The sequence below is a fragment of the Corapipo altera genome, unplaced genomic scaffold (genome assembly GCF_003945725.1).
Source record: "Corapipo altera isolate COAL_440 unplaced genomic scaffold, ASM394572v1 49, whole genome shotgun sequence".
NCBI classification, from domain to species: domain Eukaryota; kingdom Metazoa; phylum Chordata; class Aves; order Passeriformes; family Pipridae; genus Corapipo; species Corapipo altera.
The window spans coordinates 19718102-19735626 of record NW_020884879.1 but is presented as its reverse complement, the minus strand read 5'-3'; the positions used below and the strand labels follow the sequence as shown (position 1 = coordinate 19735626).

Below are 17525 nucleotides of genomic sequence, written 5' to 3'. Positions count from 1 at the left end.
GATCTGTTCTTTCATAAAGGTCAGCACAGCCTCTGCTTCATCTTTGTTACTTTAAAAAAAAAAGAATTCAGTAAGTATACCAGCATATTTGCTAACCCCTGAGTTCCTAGGGCATTTTTTGCCCTTGTTTCTTAAAGAATTAAAAAAAGAAAGAACAAATGAGAGAAATATATTTCTCATTGAAAATGTTTCCTTTATGATTTCATAAGGTTTATATAACACCAATCTTCAAAAACTCTCATATTGGTATTTCTTCCACTGTCAAACAGAAAGTTTTTTTACCTAACAATTAAGGTGCTTGCTAAGATGCTTCCTCAACAATATTTCTTCCCACACAACTATTTTGTCATCTGACTGCTATCATAAAAAAGAGGATAAATGTACTGCAGTGAATCTTAAGGGATGTTTTCAATAAAACAAGCTGGTTGAATAAAAATCTGAGCACAGATTCAATTTCTGGGTTTTTAAATGCGTTTTGGTGGTATACAATCTTCTAGTTGTTTGCATTAACCGTTAATTGTAAGCTGATTATAAGTTTTAGCCACACATTACTTTGTGTCTGAGCTTACTAGTAATGCACTTTATATTTTTCAGAATCAGTCATGATTCATACAGCATGCAAATGCAACAAAGAAGCCAGAATTATAACCTTGCTCAGTGTAATTTGAGGGACACTGTGAGCCACATGGAAATGTCAATATTATTCTTTATGTATAATATTCCCTTTGTTTGCATTATCCTCAAGAGTATCATGAGGATAATTGCCATGGTCCGAAAACGGGGGAGGACCGTGGCATTGCACGAGTCTGGGACACAAAGGTGGGATGCAGGTAGAATGCTTTATGCACGTGTGCACCCGGTCTTTTATCAGCTCGGGAGGGGAAAGGGCCAGAACACAGGGCGGAGCATGAGACAGACAAGCGGGGGGACAAACCAAGATAGGGACACGGGCAAAAGGGGGAGGAACCGGGGAGAGAAGGGGCGAATGGAGGCTGTCCCCTCTGTGCAGCTTCTCCAGCCAATTGGCAGAGAAACAGAGGAGCAGGGAGGTGAACAGGCTGGGACATGCCCGGGAAATATAAATTCTGGGGAAGCATACAATGTGTATATACATAATAACTGTAAAGTCTGTATCATAAAGTCCTTTCAATCACTGTACATCTTTTTCCACTTCTGAGATTTTCCCCATTCTGATTCCTGGTCCTTCAGAGGTAATGATAATCACAAAAATTTGGTCTTCTAGCAGACCAAAGGGCAAGATGGTGGAGAGACCAGCAGCAATGTATAGTACGAGAAGACTTTGGAAAAAAAAAGGTTTTGGCCTTGGCAAAACCAAAGTCACCAAATTTAGTCTCTGGTTACAATAAGGTTGGTTTTACGTGTATCAAGTGAAGTTTTCAGGAGTCAAAAAAGATACTGCCTAGTGCTTCACCCTCCTCCCACAGCCCCCATTACAATACAAGTAAGAGGAAGGCACGTTACCAATTCCACCCTGGAGTGAGATGCAGCAAATATTTGTACATCGACACACCGCCCCACAAATAACAACAATATTTTACAATCCAGAACATATCCCCTGCCTTAAGTCAAAATTTTTCATTCATTCTTTTAAGCAGCCCTTAATGTCCCTCAATGCTGGCAACTGGGTCCATCAGACACAAGGCTGACTGAGAGGGGACCTCATCAGTGTCTAGAAGTATCTGAAGGGAGAGTGTCAAGAAGATGGAGCCAGTCTCTTCTCAGTGGTGCCAAGCAACAGGACAAGAAGCAGTGGGCAGAAAATGATGCACAAGAAGTTCCACTTGATTATGAGGCAGAACTTCTTTACTGTGCAGGTGACTGAGCACTTGAAAGGCTGCCCAGAGAGGCTGTGGAGTCTCCCTCACTGGAGATATTCAGGAACTGTCTGCATGTAATCCTGTGCCATATGGTCTAAGATGAACCTGCTTAAGCAGGGAAGTTGGACTAGATGACCCGCCGTGGTCCCTTCCAACCTTACATATTTATTTTGTTCATTTAAAAGTTTTCCATAACTTCTCATTTTTTTAATGTACCTACAGGTTTTCCTGCTTGCAGAACTCTGCCTTAGATTTTGGACACTCGTTGACCCAGAAACCTCCCTGGAAAAAAGTGTCTTGACAGGTTTCTCAGTGTACACACTTGCTCAGTTAGCTCCACATTTCCAGCATGGGATTCAATTTATGCTTCCTGTGTTCAACCAGCAGTTCCAGTTGACCTCCTTAAGGGACACTTACTTGCCAAAGAACCTTTTTTTAGCAGTGGTATTTTCTAGTATCACTGATTCTTATTTCAGATCAGTTAATTTTTATTGCAGTCAATTTCAAAACTCCAGGTTCTGAAATCCATTACCATCCACTACCTGATTTTCTAAGTCTGTTTTCTTTCTGTATAGCACATGTATCCCTAGAAGAAGGAATGCAAATAGAGGCTTTGTTCGTTCGAGTCAGTAGGAAGTACAGCTTCATGCATCCAGCTCAATGATCCAAACCCCGTTCTTACTTTCTATTGCACAGCCAGATGCTGCATATTTTAATTCCATTTTCACCCCCCAGTTTGCCTCCTGCATTTATTGCCTCAGCTATCTATGCAGAACAGTAAACTACACTTGCAAATAAGGGACTGCATTCTTTGCTGATTATCCCAACAGGGCTAATAACAACGAGACATTTGCATCTTTGCACAGCCACAGCAGAATTTCTTTGCACTGCTAATAATTTCTCGGCACAGTATGGATCGAGTATACAGGAAGAAAGAGGAGGAGGTGGTGGGAGTCGGGGTGGGTCAGAGCATCTCTCCCGCTGCCGTGCGGCACCGGGAGCCTCGGCTGCCCTGACGCGAGGGTGGGCACAGCCCGTGCAGAAGCCCCTCGATGTATACCGGCGTTTGAGCAAAACATTGGCTTTGCCAGAAGACAATGTCAGAGCCTCAGGTCGAGTTTAGGATGTATTGTTTGGCAGGGTTTACTGCTGACATTTTAAAGACAGTTCTGGCTCCCTCTCGTGGAGGATGAGCCACAGTTAACGTTTTCCCTATGCACAGGACATACCGGTGACACGTTTATATATTCCTGGCCCTAAAGTTGGCATACTAATAAGACAAACTATTTCATTAAAGCGATCAAAATGACCTCACGCTGTGATTTCTAAAAAAGTAGTTCCTTCATCTGCACTATCTTCCTACACTAAACCACCCCATTCAACAGCACAATACTGTATTTCTTCATTAAACTTCAGCAAAGTTTCACAAGGTTCCTTTCCCTCCTCAGTACTTCCATTACTCTGCCTATCTGATATCCACCTTGCCACCAACCTCTAGCTTCTCCATACACCAGACCCGAAGATGAAAGACGCTCTTCTTGCCAGAGCTCTCCCTCAGCACTCAGCATCACAAAAATCATGACTACCTCTAAAATAAACAGAATCAATATTGAAGGCAATATTTATATTTCATTCTTGCAGTTGTTTTCTGAGATGTTGCTTTTTTTTTTTTTTTTTTTTTTTTGCTGTGCCTCTTTCACAGGAGTGAAATAAAAAAGTGACACTGCAATCTGGTAAGGGAATAGCTAATGTCATATACAGAAGTAATATAGATTTTCTTTTCCTTCCTTCATATTTCAATTCAGGTCTCCATGGATCCATAAAATATGACATCATCTTACTAAATGCTCATGTTTATTTGATGGTCCTTCATGATCTGAAGTCCTTTATTTCCTTCATTAAGCAGAAGAAAATGCAAAGTGAAACAAGAACTAGTGGGAAAAAAAAGGCATCATCCAGACTTAAATCCTTACCAGTGGCTCCGACATTGATCTTGATTAGTGAGAGAATACCTTGATATTTCACCTTCACATTAAGTTTTCTATGTGATGTTTATATGAGGTATTAATTGATATGGCTTCCTCCTTGATAGTGCATTAACTGATTAACCACTGATACAATATGTTTATTATTTAACAAATACAAAACACTTATATGTCTTTGCTATTGGAGGAAGGTAGTGTGGATTTTTCACACGTATCTTTGTCTCAGACATTTTGGGAGCACTCAAGATCATCTGCCTCAGTCAAACCTTTGAAGGGTTAGCCTACAGAAACTCTGGGGTTATACTGTCACGGATTTTAAAGCCTGAAAAGTTGTTTTAGAAGTCCATATCTTTCAGACATGGCTATACCCAAAATCATGACAATAAAGGTAAATATCCAGCATAGTGGAGTTTTGCTCATATAATATAATCCTCACAAATTAAGCTAGGTAAAAATCTATTTAAAATATATCTCATGTATTAGACCACCACAGTTCCCTGTCATACTGTTGAAGAAGATGAAACCTAATAAGCACACACACACAGATCCCCCCAAAAATCCTGAGAGTAGGGTGCATATGAAAAACAGCAAATAAAATCATGTAAAATTAAGTTTGTTCAAGTTTGTTTAGTTGCTTTTTTTTTTTCAATTGAGAGAGTAGACTTGGCTGGCTGTAATTATATTGCAGGGGTCATTACCCTTATTTAATGGAAGTTCTCAAGTGCTTTTATGATGGGGTTGTATCACAACAGATATACAAAACACACTACTTCCTTTTGCAGTCACACAAGATCCCCATCTACTCTGCAGAACTGCCTGAGATACCATCCTGTAAGCACATAGTGTCTGGAGCAGTGCCTGCTCAACATGATCAGCCAGCTGTCTTAAGGCAGCAAGAATTTCAAAACCCTTCAATGAACAAATATTTAGAGCATCCATGTCTGCAAAAATGTTTTCTTGCTACATTTTTCAAACCCACAGAATAATTTTCAGAGCACAAAGGCAGCAAAAGGTCTCTAGAAAACAGCATTCCAACGTCTCTACTTCTTTTAAGCTCTGCAAAACTCATACATGCACTCTCATACAAACTCACACATGGTCATGAATGTAATCTATCATAATTTGTCAGGGCAACACAAAGCTAGGGACAGAACTATGAGCACACTATAGTGTCATTCACTTTTGACCTTTGCTGCTTAGAAAAGGGCAAGCAATTTCCGGTTCTGCTCCATTAGGAAAAACTTTCATGAAGAAGGACAGAGCTCCATTAGGACACTTCAGACATACTCCTAAGCCCTGCTCCTGCACAGTGGCAGTCCAGCACCATGTACAGAAAAAAAAACCAAAACCAAACCAAACCAAACCAAACCAAACCAAAACAAACAAAAAAAAACCACGGGGACCAAACCACGCTTGGTTTTCTCTAGCTCTGCCTATCAGGTTGTCTGCAAACTGCAAGGTTTCAGAATTCCTTCTCTCATGTTGATTATCTGATTTACAACAAAGCGCAAGTTTATATTACAGCCACTCCTTCTGTCAAGGCATTGAGTTTCTTCACCCAGCTGCCAATTTTCACAAAGCTTGGAGGAACTGTGTATCTTCATGATAGCCAACTTGCTGTTCATAACAATCAATGAAACCAGCATTTTAGGATAAGAAGGAACAAATCCAGTGAGAGCACTGCTTAAAAGATAGCATTAGGTTGACAAGGAGAGGACGCTGCAGTGACAATGCAGTATGGAGAGAAGGACTCTTTACACAATATATTTGCATATAAGCCAAGAACTAACTGGCTTTAAATAAGCTCTCTTCAGTAAAATATTGACAACAATTAAACATTTCCAAAATTGACTTAAGTTGAATACAGTCCTAAGGTCTGGGAGTCTTGGTTTTAACAATCTTATTTATTCTATTCAGCCTTAGAGACTTTTTTTTTCAGGAATACAAAAACTAAAATCTCATTTATTTTTGTCAGAGAAGAGGGTTGATATGATGGTTTTCCAATTCCTATAAAATCATTCTACTAAAAAGGAAGAAGCTCTAAGGGAAAAACCCAAAGATTATAGATGTTTTGTAGTCTTTGACTACATACAAAATGTTACTAGTGCTATGACAGGGGTTTTTTGCATACTGGTAATTGGTTAAAATCCAACTGTACAATAACTTAAGAATGTATTACATGTATAAAATCCACAGCAGGATTCTATCAAATAGGAAAGTAAAACCTGTGCTTTTTAAGAGACACTGAAGGACGCTTTTGTAATATTCAGACAGCAGGTATTGGTTGTGGTCTAACTATGAAAGAAGCTCAACAGATTTATGTCCAACAACTCCTGTATTATAGTGTGACTTAGTGTTGCAAGGACACTTACTTAATATATGAATCACTGAAGTTTATAAAGGAAGATTTCATGTCCTCCACTGTCAGCACTTCACATCCTCATATATCCACATACCACTATGACACTACTTCTCTGAGTGGTGAGAGTAGGCCTGAGCAGATTTGTAGTCCAGAATTTTAGGATTAACTAGGAAGACAATAGGTATTCCACAAAGTAATCCACTTCTGCACACGTTGTTTTGTTTATTTTTTCTAATTGCATTCTTCCCAAGAATGCAGAGAATGGATCCAGGAGACATCTGTAAACTATAGCACAGAAATTTTGGTGCATTTGGAAGGAATTAGTAGAAGTTAAGCTACTGTAAAAAGGCATCTAATCCATTTGTGAAGCACATACAATTTCAGATAGCTGCATACAACAGAAGGTCAGATTGTTATAATCTCAAATAAAGTACATTACACCTTGTTAAACTGGCATCCATTAAGGACATGGCCTAAAACAGCAATGAGCTACAGGGAAAATTTCATACCCACTGTACTGTACAAATTCAGTGTGTAAAGCATCAGCCATTTAAGTTTCCAAATTGGCGAGACTACAGCTCCTGTTATCAGAGCACAGTATCTGATGTAATCCCCCAAACACGTTTTATAGCTAACAAAAAGGTAAACATGTCTATGCAGAATTTGACTTGCAGACTAGCTAGACTGCTAAGTTCCAGTTGCTATGTGTTGGCCAAAATCTGTCACACTAAACAAGCATTGCATAACACGTCTCTCCCAACCTCTGAGCTGTGCTCTGGTCACCTAAATTAGGAGGCAAAAGACAGGAACTCAGAATGGCTTGGGAATTAGTGGCTTTGGAGATGAGACTGAATATATATTCTCACTTTTTGGCAAGTTGCTGAATTTAGGCAACTTTCTTTTGTTAAAGACCTATCCAGAATTCTCAAATGTGACTTCAGAGATCAAAAACTGTATTCATCAAAATGTAAGATCAAAACTGTATTCATCTCTGTCATAGAAGGGAGATAGTCAAAAGCAAAAAAGCATTTTTGCTCAATAAATCTTTTTTTTTCTAAGCTTAAACATTATTTGTTTTACAAAACCGTCTGACATAACATGGCATCTTGAGATATATAATTATTCATTTTAACTAAAAAATACCAGGTACTATATGACCACCACTATCACTCAATACCTAAGGGCAGATTTCAGAAATTTTTTGGCTTACTGACCTGTTTGACTTGAAATTCCATTAGAGATAATAAACTTATATCAGAAATAATTCTTCTGGTTTCTAACTGGTCTTCATATCCCATAATTATCTTCTACTTTGTGAAAACATGGAGCATTACTTCTACCTAATGGATCATTTTCTTCAGGGTAAGTGGCAAATGACCTATGAGATAAAAAAATAATTATATCTGCATGCTTCTTGTTCTATGTCAGAGAAACGACTGGGAGGACACTTAGCTGTGGTAGTTCTGAGTGTGTAGCCACCACATTAATTCTTAATGACAGCACTAAGTGACAGTGGCACTTGGATGAAGCAGTTACCTGCATAATAATCATTGTGGTGCATGCCACTGGGTTCAGTTAGCAATACACTTACCAGTTTATCTGGTTATCACTCTACAAATCAAATAAACTATCTTTCAGCCTTGACACTTCTACTGATACTACCTATTCAGAAGTATGTATCTCTGAAATCAATCTGTATTCATGCCCCTACAAGGGCAAAATATTGATTATCTCGCAGATGGTACAGACAGGAGAAAGCCAACAAAATTTTCATAGGTTATTGAAAAGGAGGATCAGAAATCAGACTGCTTTTTGATAAAGGACAACAGCATGAAAATGTTTCCATCAGATGCAACACTTTTAATTTTGGGTCTACCAGTATGGAGCAATGAAGCACTTTCCATGAGCCTTTGCCACTTATTTCTTATTTCTCTGCTGCTCCAGAACAGACATCCTCCTTTCCCATCATGTTGCAAGCACCCTCAAACAGCAAGGGAAGGGCACCCTTTAACATTTGCACACACAGGCACACACTGGTAGATACCTGCAAAAACCAGCACAAATATTTGCTACAGTTGACAGATCATATCAAGTTTTAACTGGAACAGTAAAAATGTTTTGTGTGAGCTATGCCAATTTTCTCTCATTTGTGAGCAGCTACAGTGAACAAGTTACATCTTAGCAAGTATTTTCCTTCAGCGCCTGTCCTCCTTTCAGAAGTCAACCAGCCAGTTTTTACTTAACTTTTCCTAAAATAATCTATCAATAATATTTTCAGGTTGAGAACAGACACACCTTTATTGGTTTAAAACTAAAGGAACACAAGAATACAGCAGCAGCCAAAAAGCCATCAGACAAACAATTTTACATTAACTAAAGCTAAGCATTAAGGTTATCCTAGGGGCTTTTGCTAGCTTAAAAATCCTATTCTGGTCCACCTCCTCCTCTCCAAGTAGCCTTGGAAGTGAAACAAAGTCCTTCAACCTTTTTTTGGTGAAGTTATTCTTAGTAAAGGATGACTTTTGGGTTAATCTTATAATAATAGAAGCTAAAGGCATCTTACTTAGAGAAGCATGCTTTATTCACTTTTCCCACACTTGTATTGTGTAATTTTGTTTAATCTCCTAACACTTCAGCACTTACTACAGAGATAATAAAAAATAAAACCCATATGTGAATCCCAGTCCTCACTTTCAGGAGTATTTTCAATTTGTAAACAATGGATAATTTAATTTTAAAAAGCATGAGCACTGTGGGGAGCTGGAGCAGGCAGATCTCCCCCAGTAAGGAAGGCAACACAGCTTATATGTTGCCTTGCTTTACAGATTGCTTTACTTACAAATGGGGCCAAAGTATTCTGCAATCCTGATTGTACCTGAAACTTTTCCACACTGTTGAGCTTATAGTCTTGTTCCAGAAATCGCTGTGTGGCCCATGGGACAGTGCAGCACAAACTACACCTCCAGACATGCTGCTAAAGCCCTTCCAGCCTGACCTGTTTCAGGCACATCTCTCACCTGACTTACCATTTTGTTTAGCTGCTGACTCTGTGGGACTGACATGCAGTGCATGGCAGTCATTTCACATGTAGCACAACCACAGCCTGCCTCACATTCAGAGCAGCATGCAGAGCGCTGCCTGAGTGAAAGATGAGAGTGATTTCCAGACTACTCACGTTTTCCCCTTCTCCTCCCATTTATTTGGTGCCCATGTTCGAACAGGACCAGCCAAATATGGTATGGTAATTTGACAAGGAAAAACCTATATTGGCTGTGGCCAGCACTGTGATGCCAATTGGCACTGCATACATATGCAAGTTTTTGTCATTTTACTCTTAAGTAACTTCTTTCCTTGTTTGCTCTGAGTGCAGTGATGCCAACACACTGTAAGAGGTCAAGGTGCTGAGCAGTGCCTCAGTCCCTGGCAGACACATATGGCCCAGGTGAGCAGAGGGGAAAAAAACCAGGCTAGTCCTTGAATTTATCCAAAGAGGATCTCCAACATTTTCATAACTGGTGTTGCACTGCAAAAATCATGTCCACTTTACCTTCTTGCCATTTTTTAAACACTATTGTAAAAGTAATATCAATATGCCATATTTATGATCTTCAGTTCCTGCCTGTGGTGGGGCAAGATAACCACAAAGTATCCTGACACAGTGTTTTTGGAGGGAAAAGGAAAATGCTGTAACCTTCTACTCCTGTGCATCCATAGATGGTGCAGAAAATCTGTGAAGCTGCACTGACAGCTCCCTGTGAACACAGTACACCTTATCATTCCTATGGAGTCAGTTCCTTCTCAGCACTCTCAGGTTGGCACACCAGGGTGTGCATCCCTGGTGCGCATCCTGGGCACAGGACTGAAAAGAGAGGGAAGGAATCCCTGAGTATTGAATAAGTTGGTTACCAGGTGGTCTGGCCCTAGCCTGTCTTTGGATACTCCCCGTGATTCTTCCTAAGGCACTCATCCAACCTGTGCACCAGGGCTTAGTAGTGGGGACTCCAGCCTTGACAATACCAAGCACTTTTTGCTTTTCTGGACCTGGCAGCTTTTAGAAAAGCCTCTAGAAAAAGGCGAAGAACAGATTTTTAATTGGCACCAGAAAGGAGGTACGTATCCCACTGAATCCAGACATCCAAGGAGTGGAAGTGGGCATCCCATTTAATTTTCTATAGATGTGTCTTGTGGAAAATGCCTTGATCATTTTCTGAAGCTTGGGTTGGAAACATCTCCCCAGGCAGGGAGCAGAAGGCTATCCTCCTGTTCCCCATCCCTAATGGGACTGCCCTGTCTTGTTATGACCACAGCAGGGTAGATCTCCATCTCAGATTTAGAAAAGCTTGAAAGGTCACTGTAGGATGTAAGTTTTCTTGGCCAAGCTCCTAGGTAATGTGCTTACCAGAAGTTACTGGCAATAGGGGGCTTCTTTGCAGGGCAATGGCTAAAAACATATCTTTTGACAGAGTCAGAGAGAGGCAATCTTCTAGTGTCTTAAGCCTGACTCCAGCACCCGGTTAAAGGTTATTCCAGAATCCTTCCCCAGGATTTCCCTCCAGGAAAATGGAGGGAACAGCAATTTTAGCTTGGGCCTCAGGATCTGCAACTAGTGGAAGCTGTCCATACATCTCCTTTATGCCTCAGTCCAAATCCATGGAAGCAATTTTGATGTATTGACCTGCTAGTATATCCACCAATAAGCACTGGGGAAGACTTTCTGTCCAGGTTCACAAGCTGTCTCATAAGCACCACTGGCTAATACCTGCATTCAAATAAGACCCTTATAAGCAGAGAAGGGCATAAGGAAGATTGAGTTGGGGCAGGATAAGTGCAAGAAGAATGTCACATGGATTTGAGACTGGTATTTTCCCCAGGAGCACCCCAAGTACGTATATACTTAGTACCACACTTCTGTACCAGAAGTGCCTTAAGGGATCATAAGACAAATGTGAGAACACTGTGGCACAGGGATCCCTTTCAAGGGTGTTTCTCAGAAACAACTAAAGACAGTGTATATGATGCCGTGATGTCTGCAAGGTTTGTCTTCTGTGGAAGAAGATGTGGCAGTTCTAACACCTTACAAAGCACTCCTGATTTAGGGGCCCAGGTTGTCATTAATGGACTAGCACTCCTGAAGAGACCCATAGCCCCCTGCCGAAACCCTTATTCACCTCCCTAAATGTCCCAGTCACACAGTCTTACCTAGACACATCTTCAGCTGCCTTGCTCACAGCCTTGCCCTAATCTTAACCATACACAGAAAAAAGGCACTAAATTGTATCATCTGGGGTAGAAAAGATAACAGACAGCTCTGGGTGTGACACACACAGAAAACGCCACAGCTTCTCAGTGCCTATGTAAAAATACATCAGACAAAACAGGTGGTAAAAAGGAACTCTGCCTGTGAAATAACTTGTGAATTATTGGCAAGTTATTTTTCCTTCCAAAACCGTATGACCCAGAATCCCAACAAATAAGCCATGGATAAGAAATAAGAGATATATGGTACATTTCTTCAACAATTCTAGAGAGAAAGGGGTTAAAAATTGCTGAGTCATGAAACCTTTACTATTGATATACCAACCGTCATTAGTTGCCCATCCTATTGTTGTTGTTCCTGCAAAATTACATGCCTTTTTAATACCTTGAAAGAGACTCAAATCTGCAATGCAAAGTGTGACATTCTAGAACATGTTTCCGAATCACAACAGCCTATTAAAGACTGATTAATCAGACAATAGTAATTGTGGACATGAGGCAAAGAGAGTCTTGACAGTCACATTTAGCTTTGGTTCTTCTTCATCATTTTGAAAATAGTCACTCTTTAATATTTTGAGAATAATTTCTGAAAGTAATTTAAAACAATTTAAAAAAAGCTACTATTAACCAATCACTCATTTATTCCCTTTAGTTTTAAAGCTTAAGTTGTTATTTGATCCTTTTTCTGTAGGTTAGAACAATTTCAGATCACTCTTTTGAAGACAGTGTTGTTAACCCTGCTGAAGGAGAAAACACAGATCAAAGATACTAAAAGGCTCAAACACCACAGAACAAGCACACACATATCCATTCACTGTTTCCAAGTCAGCTCTTTAAAATGGAGATGATAAAACAAAAAATACAGTACCTGCACACTGTTCTTACAAAATGCTTTGGCTTGATCTTCATGTAATATATAAGTGTACTTTGTTAAAAAAAGAAATTCAGGTCTCAGCATGCACCAACTGTTTTGATTTGCCAAGTGATGCTTATTGAGCAAACTGCATTAACACATCATATTTTAATTGTAATTTTTCTTCTTTCTTAACTATCTCCTCCCACTATAACCATGCACAGATCTCATACTCGCTTCAAACAATGGAGAAAGACACATTTGTAATGGTTTACACTACTATTACAATGTAATTTGTAACCTTCAAAGATAGATGTGTGTTTGGAATTATTTTAGGGTGACTCCAGACAGTAGCAAAATAAATGTCAGAGATAACTCAAATCTTCAAAGGCAAAATATTCTTTTTTCATTCAAGCTTCAAATCTGCAAACTAATATTTTGCTTAAAAATAAACATGTAAGTGAGCTGTGCTTAAACTGGATTAAAGAGACACATGCTTGTGGGATTGGACCCACAAAGTCCACACAACAAGAGTTCTCTGCTTCAAGTAATTTCTTTCTATTGATTGTTTTTTTATTAAATCAGTTTTAAGAAGACTTCCTCTTCAAGATAATTTACTACCATGCAATAAATGCAGCTTCTTGGTGGCAAAGAGTACATTTCATAAGGTTTTTTAAGTGCATGGATTTAAACATACTGCTGGACTAAACAAATCAAGTAAAAGTTGATCAAGTAAAACTATACCAAGGCTGGGAAGAAATGGTTAGCAAAATAAAAAACCCCCGACATTCACAGAATTCATCACATTTAAGTTTGTTTTCACACTTGGAGAAGTTAGTCAGCTTTATGTTGTGTTTGAAGGACACAGAATATCCTTTCCTAAAATAAGCATTTATTCAGAGAAGGGATTAAAAAAACAAAAACCAAACCAAAAAACCAAACACTTCTTTCAGATGGAGAAAAAATGTCTTTCAATTAATTTAGTAACAGACCTAATTCTTCAATGGAATTGTTGTAACAGGACACACACATTCACTAATCCAAATCAAAGATAAAAAACCCTTTAGCACCTTGTAGTATATTTCCAAGATTTCATGTCTGAAACTAACTCCTCACGTAGACACTGGTTCTAAAAAATTGCAGATTTAATTTTACTCCCCAGCACAGTGGCTCCAATGACTTTGCTGTAACTTTTCAGGGTGACTCTCTGGCTGCCTTTAAAACCAGGAGGAAGACTTACAGTTCTCTTAAAAAAAAAAAATCAAAAAGGAAAAAGAAAAAAAAGGAAAAGGAAATTGAGGAAATGGAAAAAAATAGAGTAATATTTCAGGAACAGTTTGCCTGAAACCAACTCACTAAACACATTTTCTCAAGACAAATAATGGGCAATGAAGAAGAGAGGGGAAAATTAAAAAGTTCCATAAATGCTTTTTTGTATTGTACATGTAATTTTGTAAAAAAGAGAGACCACTAGAAGACACATAGGTTTACTTAAATAATAAAATATAATTGATTATAATTTTGGAAAAGAAGCTTTTAAAAGCACAACGACAAAACCAAAGGAAACTCCAAGACCCTGAAATGCAATGAAATTTTCATAATTTCAATAGGGGTTTATATCTGCAAGGACCACTGCTGGTCCACTACCAAACCTCCTCTCCTCCTTAAAATAGCACTTTTTAAAGTAGGAAAAGCAAAAGAATATGCATTGACAGAAACCCACCCCCAAGTCCTTGTTTCTTCTGTGCCTCACTAAGAAGGAACAGGATTTTCATAATTTGTCCCGGCTGAAATATTAATTTCTCCCACATTCAGGCTCCTCTGAGGCACCAAAACAGACAACAACCAGCTCAAAAGCCTCCACTCAGTGGAGAGGACTGCCCCGCTGGAGCCTCTCACCGCCACGGAGCTGATGCAAGCAGATGTGACCCAGGGGCACAGTACCAGCTGGGTTTCAGGCACACCCCAGGCGCCAGCAAACAAAGACCAGAAAAAATTCTCGTGACTGAGGGAAGCCAGGGGAAAGCCTGATTCATGTGCCGGGCTCTGGGATGAGAACTAGGGCAGTGCCCCTGGCAGCCAGGAGTGAGGAGCCTGATTCCCACTACTACTGCCTCACACCACACCATGTCCTCCACACTGGTAGTGCTGCTCTTAGGAAACTGCCCCTTCCTGGTGGTGGTTTCTCAAAATACCTTTATTTGGCATATTGCTTTTGATGAAATCTTTATTAGCATCTTCCTGTACAGCAATGCAGGAAGAGAACGTAATGACCCCTTCTTTTCCACAGCTTGATAACGAAAATTTCCTGTGAGCTTCACACACTTTCACAACTCTTATCTAAATAATTTTCCAGAAATACTGTTTTCTTCTTTTTATTTAATTCTCACCAAAGAAAAAGAGACACATATATTATATTTGAGTGAATGTAAGATATAATTCTGCATTATAATCAGTTTATCAGTCAGTTCATGTGTTTTTGCATACAAGTCATTTGTCCTGTCATTGAGGTGAGCACTGAAAAAAAAAGTAGCAACAGTAATTCAAAAACATGGGTGTTCTGGTGCAATGACAAGATTAGGTCCCTTGGTTTTGCCTAAATACAACAGAAGATCAGAACTTCCCAGACCCAAGTATCAATCAGAGTTTTGGGTGCGCAATAAATGTAACTCCGAACCCCAGTTAATTTATTTAGAGGGAGGAGTAGGGGAGAATACGTCTCTTCTTCTCCCATCCCCCATAGTTAATTGACAATAATTTAAGTGTCAGACATATTTATTCCTAAAAATAAGAACATAATAACAGTCACATTTTCCTGAGTCCCATTAGTTTGTGACAACTACAGCAGGTACATTTTATTCCAAAATGAAATAAAAAATTTATAACTTTTTAACTAATGTTATAAACTAATACAATCAATGGTGCTGTAAGTTTCCAAGCAGCCTGAAGTCAAATCTAAAGTCATGATCAAAAGACCTTTTCAAGCTGACAAGTAACAGCTACAGAAAGACAGCAACATTCTCAGAAGTATTTAGTCTTTAGAGAATTGAATCTTAACAAGAAATTATGTGCTTTGCAATCATGTAGCTACCCAACAATTTTAGTATTCTATTGGAGGTTTATATGTAATGCCTGCTTTTCTAAGAATAAATTTGACCAGGTCAGCAGACAACTGGATATCTAAATTTAAACTTGTTTAAAGAAACTATCCTCAGGAAGTGTACTGAACAGAATCATGGAATATGTTCATACATGAACAGATAAAATTACTGGTGCCTTTCAGTTGTTAGCTATGCAGTACCTTCTTTTATTGTTTAAAAAGTTATTTTTGAATACAGTGTGAAAGAAAAAAATGCACACATTTACAGCAGTGACCTGCACTGGACCACATCTTTCCAGAGATCGCTTATTTGGAGTCTTAGTCAAACTATTTACATAGTAAAGCCAATATATCTCTTATTAAAATGGTCAGGTCCAAAAATTGTCAAGGTATTATAGAGAAGTGGGAGACCTAACATTTTAGAAATTCTACAGAAATATTTCAGTTTTATTCTCTCCCCGAAGGTTTCACCTCCAGCCACAGTCAAGTCACAGCTTAATTCAACTCCAGAGGGAGAGGTCTCTATTTACAGCTCAGCACCAACTGTGTTTTCCAAAATGGGCAAATTGATACCAGTCATTTAAACACGGTAAGTCTCAGATGGGACAAACTTTTGTATCTTCAGGAGTTCTTTCACGATTTCTTGATAAAAACGTATCGTTAAGATGATATTCACATAACTGGGTTTATATTTTAATTCTTCTAATATTACATCTGGTTGGTGTCTATTTTTCCTTTAAAAAATATGCAATTACATCTGCGTAACATATTCTCCTAAACACTTGAATTTTATCGCTCTGCAGGTAACCTTTTCAGGAAAAAAACATAGCTAAATCACTAAAAGAAGTGCTTTGAAAACAAAGTGCATAGAGTGATTCAAAATATTTTTTAAACACATAAAAGTCACAAAAAAGCTTGAATATTTTAGCACCCTCTACATACAAATATATTAAATAATGTCTATATCACAAGTTTATGCCACAGTCCAGGGTAAGGTCATGCAAGAGGGATTGACTGGGATCCAAATACACTATATGGGCAAAGTAAAAATCACACCAACTATCTGTCACTTTGACTGAAGGAGAAGTTTCCTATACATTTAACAGATTTTTCATCCCCCCCCAAAAATAAGACTCTGCCACTACTGAAGAAGAGAGCAAAATTCCTTTTTAGACTCCAGCACCTTTCAGAGTCATGTTTCCATTAATGTGTAAAGCTGCTACGCTGACTTCTTGCATCAATCACAATATTTAAAAAAAAAAAATGAAGCAAATATCAGTCTTCCTGATGTTTCAGTCAGGAAAGTAACATAAGTAAAGCAGTTGAAGAAGTTTTCCTTTATATTTTACACCTTGACAATTTACTAACATCTGCATAAACTACCTCATTTTGTGAGCACACATGTACTGTCATAAGAAATTGAAAGAACTACTTGCCAGAAGGAAAGCTGATTTTGGGGGGTTTTGCATGACTGGAGCTTTACAGTGCAGCTTTTTCAAAACATTTGAGTATTGAAAGTGCAAGTCTCTAAGTGCCGGACCCTAGAAACAGATAAATTTGCTTGGATTACACCGGGTACAAATCCCCTCCAAAAGTCCTGTGGCATTTTCTGACCTGCACATGGCAGCAAATTCAAATATATAGAGGAATGTTTTCAGACAATATTTGACAGAAGACAAAAAAGAAAACAATCAATGAAAAAAAAAGTGACAACTTAAGACACAGTAAGAACTAGATAATTTTCCTATTAGTGAGTCAAAATCTTTGTCCAGATTCAAGATCTGAACCATCTATCACATCCAACCTCACACTCATTAAGGGAACAAGCAATGACATGTGCTTGCTCCTTGTATGGAGCTGTGTTGACATCAGTCATTATTCTTTGCCTGAGTATTATGGTAGTGATGTGCAATTATTAGTAAAGTCAACCAGCTCAAAGCTGAAGGGGTGGAAAAACCATCTCCTTTTTGAATCTTGACAGAATACTTCTGAAGAAGGATTCATTAATTTTGCCACAGAAAAACTCGTGAGAACTGTATAGCCAAACCAAAACAGAGTATAATTCAGAGTCAATAAAGAGGACTATGTATCGCCTCACAGAAGAATGAAGTGGCACAACTTCAATGAGAGA

General features: G+C 38.7%; 1 protein-coding gene across 1 annotated transcript in view; it reads right to left on the bottom strand.

Annotated features, from left to right (window-relative positions):
• Nucleotides 1-2318: 2318 nt before the first annotated feature.
• ZC2HC1A (zinc finger C2HC-type containing 1A) overlaps nucleotides 2319-17525 on the bottom strand; it is a 69548-nt gene continuing 54341 nt past the window's right edge. Inside the window, exons 10-11 of the transcript XR_003526897.1 lie at nucleotides 7400-7563; nucleotides 2319-2424 (exon numbers count right to left, since the gene is read on the bottom strand). The gene's annotated coding sequence lies outside the window, so the exon portion shown is untranslated. The remainder of the gene's footprint in view (nucleotides 2425-7399; nucleotides 7564-17525) is intronic.